General features: G+C 35.2%; 1 protein-coding gene across 6 annotated transcripts in view; it reads right to left on the bottom strand.

The window, feature by feature from the left end:
• Nin (blastoderm-specific gene 25D) overlaps positions 1 to 15,829 on the bottom strand; it is a 511,736-nt gene that overhangs the window by 388,491 nt on the left and 107,416 nt on the right. The gene's annotated exons all lie outside the window — the stretch shown is intronic.

Raw genomic sequence — 15,829 nt, 5'->3', positions numbered from 1 at the left:
TTTTCTGCATTATTTTATTTTATCTATTTTGCATATTCCGGAAACCCTACTCTAGAGATCAAACGTGGAACTTTTTCAAGCCACTTCAGTTCTCCAATAAGCGAAGAGGTGGTCTCACTCTAGGGGATAAAATTCATCTCCCACCCAAAAGACAATCGCAACCAGCCATGGCCACAGCGAGATTCGAACCCTCAGCCCGATGGTTGGAGAGTGGATACACTTACCAAGCCAGCAAAAAGTCCTTAATTAACAAGAAATTACAATTAAAATGGCCGATTATTTGGAATACTTGTCCTATCTTTTATATTTATGTTTTCATTCAAAAATTCATAATAAATGAACGACTGAGGAATTACATTACTATAATAAAGCTGATACTGACGAAATAAGTCAGCTAGAAAACTATTTTATCTTTAATTCTCCTAACAGCTATTTTTGACAAAGGTGTAGTATAACAATTCAACTCTTTTTTTTTTTTTTCTAAACTCTCCAAGTACATACAGCCTGTGGCCAAAAAGAAACCGAACTTTTCGAAAACAGAAGAAACTAGTGGCGCCAACTGTTGTATCTTTTTGTTGTCGAAAGCGGCAACCTTTATTAGTGTTATGTCAACTGTTTATAACATTTGTTTCATTACAAGCCGAGTTATAGTGCCAAGAGTGACTGTGTTTTGACGAACGGTCGGAAAATGAGTTTCAAACAGAAAGCTGCGATTGACGTTTGTGTTAAACTTGGTAAAAATTTACCGAAACGCATCAAATGATTCAAAAAGCATACAGTGATGAATGCTTATCCCGTACTCAAGTTTATGAGTGGTTTAAGCGATTTCAAAGTGGTCGTGAGACGCTTGAGGACGACGAAAAGCGACCGTCCAAAAACTGGACTGGCGAAGTTAACGTCCAAAAAGTGCGTGATTTCATTAAAGAAAACCCGAAATCGTCCGTGAGAGTGATTTTTATTCATCGAAGACTTCGCAACGATAAATACAAATTATCCTAGTAAACTCTCACCATCCATCAAAAATAACAGACGAAAATAAACAAGAATAATGATGCCGAGTCTACTTTGTTTGTCGTGCTATTTTTTCAAATATGAATTGGTGATTCCAAAATCAACTGTGCACAACATTTTGACGGAGAGTTTGAGCCTTCGTAAATTGAATTCGCGATTTGTTCCCCACAAGTTGACCAACGACCAAAATATGTATCGAATTGAACCTGCAAGGGCCTGATTAAAACCGCTCGTTCAAACTTCCTTGAAATGATCGTTACTGGTTACGATACGTTGTGTTTTGAGTATGAGCCAGAAACAAAGCGCCAGAGTGCTGAGTGGAGACCACCGGAAGAGGGGCATCCGAAAAAAATCGCTTGGAGAAGTCAAAAGTAAAGTCAATGCTAATTTGTTTCTACGATTCCAAGGGCATTATCCACAAAGAATTCCTCCTGCCTGGCCAAACCGTTAGTGGTGAGTTTTATCTCGAAGTTTTGAATTGATTGATAGCGAGAAATCGTCGCATACGGCATGAATATCAGCTGGTCACTTCTGCACGATAATGCACCATCTCATCGTTCGAACATTGTGAGACAGTTTTTGAGCATAAACCAAGTTTGTGTGCTGGATTACTCGCCGTATTCACTTGATTTAGCTCCCTGTGATCTCTTCCCCCGACTTCATTTGTCGATGAAAGGAAAGCGATACGACACCATTGAAAACGTTCAAGCGACAGTAACACGACCCAAACAGTATCCCAAAAACCGATATAAAAAACTAACGAATTAATTAACCGTGCCAAACGCTGCATCGAAGCTGAGGGAGAACATATTGATTGAAATAAATTGAAATGATTTGAATAATTATAATTGGCCTGTGTTTTATTTTCTATCAAACGTTCGGTTTCTTTTTGGACAGAGGGTGTACACTAATATCAATAATTCAGCCATGCCAGTAACAAAAATATAACTATCTTCCTGAAGGCAGCGTCTATATAACTCAACTATTCATAGAAGTATCAACAACATCGTTTTTCTCCTCTCTAACATTGAAATGTTTTTTTGTTAAGAAAAATGTACAAAAAAAAATCTTTGGAACATAACATTACAAAAAAACGAGCCATCTTTAGGAAATGTAGAATAAAAACGAAGTAAATGTATTAAATATTGACCAGCTTCCAGAAAACGTCACTGCTTTACAATAGAAGGGGGTGTGGACGAATTACACCGGAAGTAGTCGCTTTCGCAGGGAACTTCTAGGAACATTCGTTTCAATCAATAACAAGCAACGATACTACCTTTACTTCCCTTGCAAAGGGCTATTATAATGTACAGTACGTAGATGTGTGTATTTGCCATGCAATGAATACAAGAAGCGACTCGCTTCAAATGCTACTTCCGCTAAGCATACGAATTCTACTACGCAATTTGTGTCACTTACAAAAGCAGTCACCCATAGATAATAAATGGACACACATTTCTTCGCGACTGTTTCATGTCGTGCAAACCCGGAACATTTTCTCGATAAAATCTCCACGCAGCTTTCTTCCATATTTAACCCTGCTTTCACTAAATTGAGTTTTGTACGTTTATTGTACATCCAGTGGCCTAGCAATACGACTTAAGAGAAAGCAATTAAGGCACGACGTTATTATATCTATTCTCGCGTAACTGCAAGATGAAACACGACCTTGTTTTTCCAGATGTTTTATATAGATGAGCATGGAATGAGGTACACTTAACACTGAATATCAAATGACGAAGAGGAGACTCGATTATTTAGCAGAATATATTTAAACATTTTTCCATACAGTACGCAACTATGCGGCGTACTGACACCCTTATTCACGTGTGGGACATTTAGAAATTTGTAAAATTAAAAATTAAAATTTTTTCACTACATCTATTGTTAAGATATTTGTGATAAAAGACTTCTTTTTATATTTGCTATATAAAATTTTATTAAAAAGTATGTATACACAATTGCAATAAATAGAAATTAATACAATAAATGTGTGCTCAGCAGTTTGTCGAGCACACATTTATGGTATTAATATTCGTATCACGCAAAAGTCTCTCGTCCTCAAGTGAAGCATGGGTAATAAAGGTCAGTATATGCTATTTTACTTAAAGCTATTTCCATAATGTTGGAATGATAGCTTGTGTTTGTAATGTGCAAACGGCGCTGGTTTACATCGCCGTTTGCACATTTTTTTAAGGATGAACACTAAAATATCCACATGCTCTTACTTAGTGACGCAAAAGTCATTCATTTCACTCATCCTCAAGTGAAGTACGATAATAAAAGTCAGTATATGCTACTTTACTTAAAGCTATTTCCATAATGTTAGAATGATAGCTTGTTCAAGAGATGAAAACCGTTGCAACTGATTTGTAAATCAGTTGTTGTGGAAGAAGAATATGAAAAAAAGAAGTTTTTTTTTAAGGCAAGCTCATAAAATATTAGTTATTTATCCTTCTTTGCTCATATAAAAATCATTCATGTTCTATGCACTTTAGTGTCGGTTCAGGACCCGAGAAAAGGTAAATACGAACATGAATGGAATTTAGATATTTGTAAATGTTCATTAACTTTATCAGACCTGTTTTCTAGTCAAGCGACATGTGGAAAAACTGTCAAGCTAATGAGTAGGCAATGTCTAGTGTATACCAGGTGGTGTAAGAATTGAGTAATAGCCGAAGATTTGGTATAAGGATAACTTAACTGATGATACCCATCACTTTAAAAGAAGAAAAAAAAGTTGCGCTTCCTGGTTTATATGGGATCAAAATAGGGGTGTCAAACTCTTGACACCATTCTTCTTACTTTATTTACTAAATGCTATTATTACTTGATACGCCGTGTATAGAAAGGAAAGTTTCCACTGAACAATCTAAATGTCCCACGAATGGTTTTAAATAGTATTCTGGTTAAAGTATACTTCATTCACTGACTACTTTTGATTAATAACAAAGGTAAATGTGCCACAAGGTTATCTCTGAATGATGGCATCGACTTTTCTAAACCATTTTAACGGCAGCCGGATCAACTGCGATGTGCGCTCCAAGAAATGATAAATAGGGAATATGCAAATTCGCTTGCTATCGTGCATGATTAACAAAATTGCCATACACCTGCATGTGGAGAAAATCTGAAGTATTCTGGAATTTCAACTCCCACTACTCTTATAACAGGCTACTATATTCGTCTGTTAATTACGTGTATTATCTGGCCAGATTGCCTATTTTGCGAGATGATAAAAAAACACGTTCGTGCGAGTTTTAAAATACTACTTCCTTATCAGGTCGACTCACGTTTAATTAAAAATTGTAATAAAGATTTTTACCGTCTTAGATACTACACAGACCGTTGCAGATTCCTTTGACTGTGAGGTTTTATACCAATGTATGATAAAACATTATGAAATATCCTTATAAAAAGAAGATCAGAGAGAAACTGGAATCAGCAAAACTTTTTTAATACTTTTAAACGGGCTGTCTTGCAAATGCAAATAGAATTATTTAATTTAGTAAATAACACCGGATATTTCTCTGTTTTGACGTTCTCTCCTCGCCTCCGATAGTAAGTATTTGCAACTCTCTTTTGTTGTACGTGTATTTGAACATAGCACTAAAGGTTAATATGAATCTTGAAAGTTCTTTAGCGTGTTTATGGGATCATTAAAATATACAAATATAGACTCGAAGATTAAAATCAGTCCAGAAACCTGATAAAGAACTTTGAAGATTCATTAACTGTTAGTGCTATGTTCAAATACAATAAAGAGAGTTGCAAATGTTTGCTATCGGAGGCGAGGAGAGAGAACGTCAAAAGAGAAATACCCGATTGACATTATTTTATAAGGAAACAGAACGAATCAGATTATTGAAATTATAAGGATGCATATTGACCTGAAGATCGCGGCAATCTCCACAGACCGCAATTTAAATTTCGCCAGAATAACAAAGCTTTTTTGGATCTTGAAAAGACAGGAATGATTATCTGACGGCTTTTCAACTGGATAGATATTAAAAAAGCCTCCGCAGCTCAGTCGGTATAGACGAAGCTCTTTGGTGGGGAAGACGTGGATTCGATTCCCGCCCATGACGTGAGAAACCTTTATCTGGTCTCTTTCGACTAAAGGTAAGTTTGCCAGTCCCATATGGAAGTGGAGGGTTTTCTCTCTCTTCTGGAAACTCGGGTTTTTTTTTGTCTCTCAGTACAGGCAAACCGGCCTCGTGAACACACACTTCTACAGACATACCCCCCCCCCCTTCCAACGTCAGGATCGGCGGCAAGTCGGTTGGGATCGCGCGCGTAAAGTCGCATCGTGTAAAAAGGCCGATCCCAAATAAAGAAGTTATTCTGGATTATTTATGGATCTTAAGTGTAGCTGCATGGCAATCGATCACAACGTGGGGGGGGGGTGTCAAAGGATTTTGAAAATGCAACAGTTTTCAATGCGGAATATTTCATTGAGATGAGATTCATTCAGAATTATTCGGAGGTACATCAAGATCTGCTTGAAAGTGTTAGTACTGAAAAGATTTTGGATTTATCCCTCCAGGGAAAGTTGAATAAGAAATCATCCCCCATGTAACATTCAACTACCACAGTGAATACTACTCTTCGATGACAAACTGTAGGAGAATTAAATGGTGCTATAAAAACATATTCATGCTGTTAACTGCGACAATGTAAGAATATAAATTTGCATTACATTTGCTATTTTGTCTAATAACGTTGCAATAAAAGAAATCGTTGGACTTTGCCTTTCTTCATTGGCATTCCTAATATTACTCGCGTTACTCCAAATTAAGCGAGGAGTTGCTGCAGAAACTTCGACCGCTCTGCTTTTTTACATTCAGAGCACAGGATCTGAGCAAATGCCGTTATGATAAACGACAGCGTTCACTCACTTACCACCCGGAGATTTAGTGTGGGCTTCACCCTATAGCACAAGGCCGAATTACACGAGTAATTGATTCGACAGTATTTCGACCGTGTCGAGCGCTACGATGCGTTTCGTCAATGAACAAAGTTGGTGTGTCCATGAATACCACCCTAATAGTAAGCCTCGAACGCATTTGGTGCATGCTCTAAATGAACCACTTTACGGCACGCTTCAACCTCAACACAGAAGTCAACCCAGCAGTTGGATATCGCGGTCCTATATAGAATGGGCAGGAACGCAAGATTCTCAGTCGGTTTCAGTTTCTCTATGCTCACATGACTCTGGAAGTCATGTTGAACTATAGATATTTTTTAGTCTGAGAACAGCAATACTATGTAGAACAGTGTAATGATAAATGAGCAATTATTTAATGTGACTGAAAAGGCTTACTATTTAGAATTGCGCAATGAGTACTAGCTTGACACATCTTTTTGGAATGATCAGCAATGTATTTCATTATGGATACGATTATTGACAGGTTTATAAAAGAAAGTTGAGCACGATTGCAGAACTATGAACAAAGATTCCTTAGCCTACCTGCAGTACAAAAATGTACTATAAGTTTGCGAATAGCCTTTCGTGGTTGAGAGCAACATCAAAAAATCAAAACAAAAAGAATATTGAGAGCTTGATCTATGTTATGTAATGTTATTTATTAATAAATAAATATACAATATGCATATTTAATACGTGTAAGCAGATCTAAGGCAACCGATGTGAATTCTACTCCCCTACTCAACTTCATGGTTGAATGAAGTTGAGTACGGGGGTAGACTTTTTCCCTTAGAAATGATAGTTTATTATTACAGTTCGATTTCGATTTCGTGTAGCTTCCATTTAGCATATAATTATTAAAAAAAGAAAGGCACACGAGGCAAATAAGATCCAGCCTGAGTAAACGGTACTAGCAAACTATGACTGCCACAATTGGTGACAATAAATAAATAAAATTGTGAGAAAAGTTTGATGTCGAGCGAAATTAGCAGGCGGGCAGGCGCTACTTTTTGAGGACAAAATTCACTGTTAGAGATTAATTAAAAAATGACTTTTGTTGAATGTATAATAGTTTGAAACAGCAATTAATTATCACAGTTCACTTCGCTTACTGATTAAAGTAAGGAGGTACATAAAATCATATTAATAACACTCACTAAAATTAGTACTCCAATTCTACACTTTAATAAACGTTCTGTGCATAGTAAATTATTCGCTAACTAGATAATGATACTGGTATCTTATGTATAACTTAATGCTAGGTAAATATATATAATAATGTGAATCCAGTCAATGAATGGTTGTAAAATCTATCGTACGTTAGGATTCGATGACCTGAAAAATTCTGCTGAAAAGGACCAAACAATAAATTTTTTTTCAACCCACTTCACACCTCCAATAGATAGGGGGGGGGGGGATCTGATATAAGGCGATAAAATTCATCTACCACCTAAACATTCTTGGCTGCAGTGGGATTCGAGCCTACGACTGTAAAGGTGAAGAGCAGACACGCTATCTACTCGACCAACCAGGGCTTCGAAAATATAAAAATTCGCATTCGCACATAACCGGTACTACCTTTATTTTATTTTATTTGTGGTTCCCACCCACGAGAGGTTATTACAAGCCTATAGTTCATTTTGTAGTTTATATATATATATATATATTTGTAATTTTTTTTTTATTTTTACATAACCTATATAAGAATAGATACTTAAGTGATTTAAGACATTCGTACAGCGACGTCTCTGTAACGCAGTTGAAAGTACGATGTGCCTTTCCATTGTAAATATCTGGGTTCATATGCTGTCTAGAAAATGATTCAATTATTTGGAACTAAGGGCGAACCAACTAGATCCATGAGGCAGATGTGTTATCTGTTGCGTGTGTTGTCTGAACGGTCTGCCTATTTTAGGATTTTCTCACCGCAAAATAAACCACCTCGAAAATATACACAGCTGCTACTATTACTGCATTCATAAGTAATAATATTCTTACTAAGTAGTTATATCAAAAGATCGTCAGCTTAATAATAATAAGTTATATTCTATTACGCCTCACATCAATGTTTTATTATTATTATTATTATTTTTTAATATCAGGACCTTACATCTAAAAATGAGCAGCACAATCTGGAAGTTTCCACTTCTAGAACAATTATCTATTTCTGGTAATGCAAGAAACTAAATAAAGTAAGTGAGGGAACCATTCTATTCGTTTATCTCCGATTATCCATAATGTTTTCCAAAACGAAGATTCATTTAACTGGATGATGCATTTCATTATCTAGTTCCTTTCATGGCCAATGCACGGTTACCACTCCACACAAACTATTCTATGCTCACTCAATAGAGTTAATATTTAGCGAACTACTTTGGCATCGGGTCGGGACTATCTTAGTTTTTCTCTATATTACCTTCGATACATACCATTAAAGATACAATGGCTTAATGATTTTTTTTTAATCTGTATAAATACCTAAGTGACTTCAAAAACATCCACGCACTTATCAAGCCTATGAATAAGTAAAAATTAATTTATATATATTTGCCTAGTAAATTATGGCATAATTGATGATTATTAGCACACCGAGATTTTATGTGTATTACTCTATACACGACAAGTCTGAGAAATGACATTTGCTATGTTCTGATGCAATTCCCTAGCATGTTTTGTCGTATGAATCATTTGGTCGGTACATAATCGCGAGCGTAAGGTATGATTTCCACCTGAGAAGTAAACCCGAGAAAGAAATGATAATTGGCTGTTTATCTTCAAGGTCAGATTACAACAGCCAAGCTCTAAGGATATACCTGTACTTGGTGACTCAATTGTCTGGTTTCGATTTGAAGATTAAAAAAAAAAATAAGCTACCAGTACGAAGGTTGAAGTAAGGACACGAAACACATCTATCTACTAGTTCACAATGACCAATCTGAGCGTGTTTAAGAGAGAGCATGGGATTTGGATCAACTTTTCTAAACATAGTACTGTGTTTGATGGTCCTGAATGATTATCAGCTATGGACTTTGCTCTGACCTTCTACCTGGAGTTGCATTAATGATAAAGAGCTTTCTAAAAACTTGAGCTATCACATTTCCGCTGTAGTATTAGCAAATAGTCCTTTGTGATAAAATAAACGATAATGAACTCTTTTATTCTTGCCTTTCAATACTGGTGCTATCATATCAGTCTCTCTCTCTCACACACACAGAGCATCTTTAATCTATACCTGCAGACCGGGATGGCGACTTAAAGTAGCTCGAAAAAGTTCATTTAGTATTTATTATAGCGTTCCCTTATTACAATCTACGGAACTAATATGCTCCTACCTTTCCTGAGTGGACACTATCGTAATATTTGATTTGTAATCCCACCTATCGCTTTATGTTTTTATACTCAACTTTTCTAACAGAAGAATATCTGATTCACATGCAATATTTCCTAACTTTTGACCAAATCATTCATTGAGTTAATAAATAAACCTCTCATACAAAGGGGCAATTCAAAAGAACCAAGTAAGCGTTTAGGACGGTAAAATAGCAGATTTGCAGACTTCGTTAACTGTCGCCTTTAAACTTGTTCTCTCAACTCAACAGGCTAGATATCAATTGAACCTTTTTTTTTTCTGGAAGCGCTTTTATAGCTAAATACTGATGTACAGAAGGCGATAGAAGTCTTGTTTAATGCACGAGAGAGAAACTACACACCAAGGCTCATCCGGAAGGGATCATATTGTTTCCCACTTTTCTTGTATCACATTACATTAAGTCCATTTTTTTGAATATTTTAAGCAGTTTAATTCTTCAATGAAGTTCTTTACTTCGTTATGAGGAAACTACTATGTTCGTATATGCTATTCAAGTTCATTCGGTGCATTTTCCTGCAAGCACTGGGCAGACTCTTGTGTTTATCTCTGTGAAAACTGTTAGCCATATTCCAGTCTGCTTTCATTTTCCGAACACATCTTACCAGATGAGTTACAAGCTGTCCATCGTAATGAATAATACCAATGACCAGATAAGGAGAATTCTAGAAAGCAGTATTCTAGAATTCATTCTAGAATACTGCGAGTTTTTGTGTAGTTTGATGGGAAAAGGCACACAGCAACAGGAAAGAGTCAAACTTATTTATCATTTTAATCTAATGCAGTTATTTTTCTTTTCAAGTGAATGAAAGATTTCAAGTTGACTTTAGAATGAGTGGTAATTTTCTCTGACAGTACTAAATAAACTAGCACGTAGGTTTAAAGAGTTAACACTTGCGTATTTGTTGATTACTCACTTCACGTAGGACAGAAATCAAACTCAACTTAATTTTAATTAAGTTAATTTACCTAAATAACTGAAAATTAAATCCAACGAGGCTAACCAGAGGAACAAATATACCTTTGAAATCCTGAAAAAATAAACACAATGCTTCCTCGACTCGTAAACGATTGTTTAATAAAGATAAATCATATTTCTTGAGTACCATCTATACATTTCATGCTAGTGTATCCTGCCCAAGCGAATAACTCATACTACAATATAAGGGGATAGTAAGAAAATATTCCTTAAACATAACTATGCACGAAATTATGCAATTCTCACACTCATTGCTCGTGAAAAAAATAATGATGAAGAATGCTATTATATCTTAATACCCAGTATATTGTATTAATTGAATGCTTATTTAAACGTTCTTTCACAGATCAACAGGTATAACAATACAATTATTAAAATTTTTGAATAAATAATTATTAATACCTTTTAGCATATAATATATTAGTACAAAATTACATAAACTCACAGTATAATTTAATAATATTAACACATTATTAAATGAAATATTTAATTTTATAGAATCAAAATATTACAATAACAATATTCACTTATATATATATATATATATATATAACTTGTGATTCATGAAGGAAGGTTATCAACTGTTACGTGACATTTTCACTGGGGGAGCAGGACAACCTAAAAATTCGAGAGAGCACTAGGTAATTCATTCGTAGTCTGCATTCCCTAGACCCTAGGGTAACAATTTCACCAAATCACCCAATCTCCAAGTAAAAAAGACATGCCTGCTAATTCTTTTTCACCACATTGCAAATAATTTCATCAATACCAATTCGCTAAACGCTCCTCATCAACTCATTTCTCCTCCTATCACCCAAACTCTGTAATCGTAATCTACACTTCCACAATCCATGTTGGTAACTAACATTTTAGTCCTGATATTAGTCGCTCATTTTTCTATGTCTCCAAAATTATCCCTCCCCCATTGTCAAACGTTCAAAACTGTGTTCAGTAATGCAGATATGGTGTCTGATCAATACATAACACAACCAATGAAAATAACCAAATACTGCCTTTCACACTATCCACAGTAATTTTTAGCATATAAGTTAAAAGTCAAACAGAGGTGGACCAAGCACACAAAACTCTACGGAATCAGTTTGTCGCCTTTCTTTTCTGGACCATTGCTCATCCTCCAGACAACAGTGATTCTCAAATCGGTCTTCTATACAGACCATACAACTATTTTCAATCCCATTTTAACTAATTTAAATAACAATGTCGCATGTGATAATTATTAATAAATTTCACAAACATCACAACAAAGTTCACAACATTCACACAAATTTCAAAAAACATCACAACATAAGCAAATTGATTAAACATGATCTTCCCTTAAACCAACTCTTGTTATTATCTGCTGTTTGTGTAATTCAATGACTCTGACCTTTGAATACATCTTGTGAGTATATTCTGTAGCGCTCTTGAAAACGACAACAGATATATTGTATAAGTGAGTGATTATGGAATGAGATGCTAAGGTCGTCGGATAATTTAAATAACTTTTAATCATTTAAAAAAATAATCAGTCAATTTGAAATTAAACAAATAACATTTATTATATAAAATAAGTCATATATTTATGAGTCGTAATTCTATTGCTTCGCTCATCATTTGTTTCGAGAAACAATGACTATAAAAGCATAGTCACAAATTATAGTTGGATAGAAAGAGAAACTCATTTTATGCGTTCATATCGTGTGATTCGGTATGATGTAATATTAAACAAATTAAGCACTTCGAGAATGTGCCAAGTAAGCATAAGACTAAAGGCAGTATTTATTTTAAAAACAAAACAAGATCTTAACATAAATGAAACGAGAACCGTTTTGTTTTGGCGGCTTCACAAAAGAAAAAAAACCGTACATAAAACAATATGGAAGTAATTTCCGGTGAAACTGGAATAAGTCTAAAATGCTTTTCATTATACTCAGAACAGTGCGCTTCCTGGGGGAGGAAGGGGGGGGGGGAAGAAGAAGACACTGAAAACGTTCTAATAGAGCACGCGTCACGCGCACCTAGAAGATTTGATGGTTCACCCACTTAAGGACGCGGCCCCATCTTCACTTCCGCTTGTTGGCAGCCTACATAGCGTCCCCATGACGTACAACAGATCGAGTAGGCGTCACAGGAAAAACATTAGCGACAGGTATCACCTGGAGACGAAACTGTACTGTATGACGTACAGACACACACACACGTGAAGAACAAAGGGTGGTCACGCGCTGTTACTACACGTACCGAATGGGCGAGTCCGCGCACAAGAAAGAAAGGAGTGGGGGGTGGGGACTGTTGTTATACAGTAGGCTAGAGGATAACATCGGACCAACAACAAATGTTTCTGTGGAGAGAGATAAATGGCTTCTGAGAAACTATACGAACTAAGCAAACACCAAATTCAGGGTACACAAAGTGCTGTTCTATCTCACACGACAGTCGACAAACTTTCCACCGTGCTTCAAATGAGAAACTCAACTCAATGGAAAATGCTTAAAACTCTCAATAAAAATACTAAAGCTTTTATTTTATTTTTTATTTTTTTTGAGTGGGAACTTTAAACGCCGTAAGAAAGTTAGATTACACAATTTTGACGGAACGAGTAACACTATTGTATTTTAGAAAATTACAGTAAAGCTTCGAAATTAGTACAATGCAATGAAATTCTATTATTCCGGAAACAACAATAGTGGTGGGGGAGTACAGAATATCACGACGATACTCAAAAATCTCGACTTTGAAGTTCAAAAATATTAAAATAAAGGAACTTTTAGGCAAAAGTTTGTAAACGTGCATAATATGGAAGAAAATTCCTAAATTCTGAAGTAAAAAAAAATAGTATTTGTGAAATAAAGTAATAAGATATTCCCAAAGGTTAAAAAAAAAAAAAAAAATTATAACAGGTATTATATGTGGCACCTATTACAAAGGGAGATAAAAGAATAAGGAAATGGCAAAATGTTTCCTTGATGAATAAAAGAAAAAGTCCACTGGAAGAACACATGGAATCGCAAGAACGTCGCTGAAAAACGGACGATGTAGTGTGCTGGTACACGAAGCAAATACGTGTTAGATAGCAAGTATTAATAGCAGAGAAACTGTGGTAAGGGCAGTACGCATCTCCATTTGAGACAGCTGCTTACAACACGAGAAATGTAGGCCAAGTAACAATGATCAAGAAAAATTTTCGAGAGACGAACACGATCGATCCACACGCCTAAAATAATCGCCAATGTTCTGAAAATAGCTGCATAATTAAAGGGGAAGGAGGAAACAGGCCAGAGAAATTTCCCATGAAATCAATCAAACGAGACAAGAATGCATGGAATTTTAAGATGAATAATATATATATATATATAAATCGGAATAGAATGAAGACGATCATTGGGCTATCAACTTGAGTTAATGATCATCATAAATGCAAAGAATATTGAAGCAGGAAACGAGATCATATATCAGAACAAAATGACAAAAGCTTTCATGACAATGCAATGGGGAAGAAGGGAATATGGGTTTGTATTAGCAAAACTGAAAACAGATAAAGGAGGCAGATGATTATTAGACGAAGCTGATTAAAATGGTGTTCGTTCGTGATAATGAGTGTGAAGCAAGATTCGTCGATCGCCAAAACAAAAGCGGCTAGACAACGGGGATGTAACGAATTTAAGTACTACTAATTCAATATAAATCTGATAAACTAATAAGCAACGAGTTCAATTCAAACAGTAACTGACACCATCTGCTATTTTCAAGCAGCGCAAGATCTGCCGAAATTTTTCTATTGAGTGAAACCAAATAAAAATTACCGAAAACATTTTGTAATCTCTAAAATAACATTTCAATCATTAAAATTTGATGTACGTAATACGACAATATACTGATAAATAAAATTTAAATATAATATTATTATAAAGAATAAAAGAATGTGCTTTGTAAATTTTATTTTTCTCAAACTCCATATGAAAACTGCTTTGTATTATTGCTGCAGAGGCAGATGTCGTCACTGAAGATGATGATGACGACGTGCGATGCAAGTATCAATTCCACTAAAAGCAATACTTAGATATCTTTCAATAAAATTGTTAGAAATTCATTAAGTATTTATGTTCCCATGAAGCTTGCTTAAATGCAGAACTAAACATGCATTTAATACCACTGTAAATAGATAATATATAAATCAAAGCGATATTCAGTTATTGTCGAAGGATATTATAAATGAGCGAAGATTATCCAGAGCACAATGGAGAGTCACTGCTTGGTGTTACCATCCAAGATAGAAAGCGTAATACTTGGGCTAGAATTTAGACCAGGGTAAGAGATGTTGATATGGTCAATAAAAGATCCAAGTAGCAATGGGCAGGTGAAAAAATGGCTGATGAAAAAAAAGGATACGATGCAGTCAGGAGGATAACTATCATTTCTTGCCGTTTACCCCAAAATTTCTATAACTTGGAAATGCAAACTTAATCAGTTCAACATGACATCCGTTACTGTCATTGATTTCAGTTGTTTAGAAGCGACAGAGTGTATTATGTTATTAAATGCATCTATTTTGAATGAGGGATTGAAACCCAAGTTCTCAAACGGCGGGGGAAAAAATATGCTATTGTTACTTATAACTCGCCAAAAAGTCTTATCTCCAGGCAAATGACGTGTCGACACCACTCAGTCATAGTTGTTTCAATATCTCCAAGTAATAGTAAATTATTACGACAAACTGTTCTTCAAAAGGTTAGCGAAGGAAAAAGCTCAAGAACAAAAGTAAATTTAATTATTTTAATTTTTTTAAAAAAAATTAATGTCAAATAGCAAATGTAATTAATTTTTTTTAAATTTAATAATGACAAATAGAAATTTAATTATTTTAAAACATAGGTGCGCAAGTAGGAAAATCAAGAGCAATACCACTCTCCCAAGAAGATTATAAACCAGTATGTAAAGTGCTCACATTTGGATATGGGTCTAGATTACTATCTTCCACTAATCAAAAAAAGGTATCAAGTATACTGCACGCTGCTTGGAATGCAACCACGATAATATCCAGTTTCATCATACTGACCTTTGTCTGCAAGGTCTAAGAAGTAGCCATGCATGAAAAGAGAATGATTAATTCAAAGTATAAGTAGGATAATTCGAATGGAGCAGGGGAATAGAAGACAATTATCAGAAACATTCATCAGTAACGAACCAAGAAAGTATATGTAAGAGTGGGTGGGAGTTCGTGAAAGAAACAATCAACAATACGTTATAGTATATCTACAGAATCATGTTTAACTCTTCATCCCTTCTATTGAGTAAGCTGACTGCAAATCAATTATTCACTGTGGGTTGGTTTAACCATGCAAGAATCATACATGCAACGGAACGGCCGAAGACTATTTCAATACTTTCAGTGAAGCAGCTTTTATTTTTCTTTTTTTTTTTTTAATCACAGCTCGAGCATATGCGAGAAGAACACGCAATCCAAGTTAGGTTCCTACTTCTACAAACCGGTTTATTCGACAGTACTTCCTTTCAGAAGATTTTTTTTTCCCTATTATTATTCCAG

This window comes from Typopeltis vanoorti, chromosome 17 (genome assembly GCF_054136105.1).
Source record: "Typopeltis vanoorti isolate ZY-2024b chromosome 17, IOZ_Tvanoo_1.0, whole genome shotgun sequence".
NCBI lineage: Eukaryota > Metazoa > Arthropoda > Arachnida > Uropygi > Thelyphonidae > Typopeltis > Typopeltis vanoorti.
The sequence above is the reverse complement of the archived record's forward strand: the minus strand, read 5'-3'. Positions and strand labels throughout refer to the sequence as shown.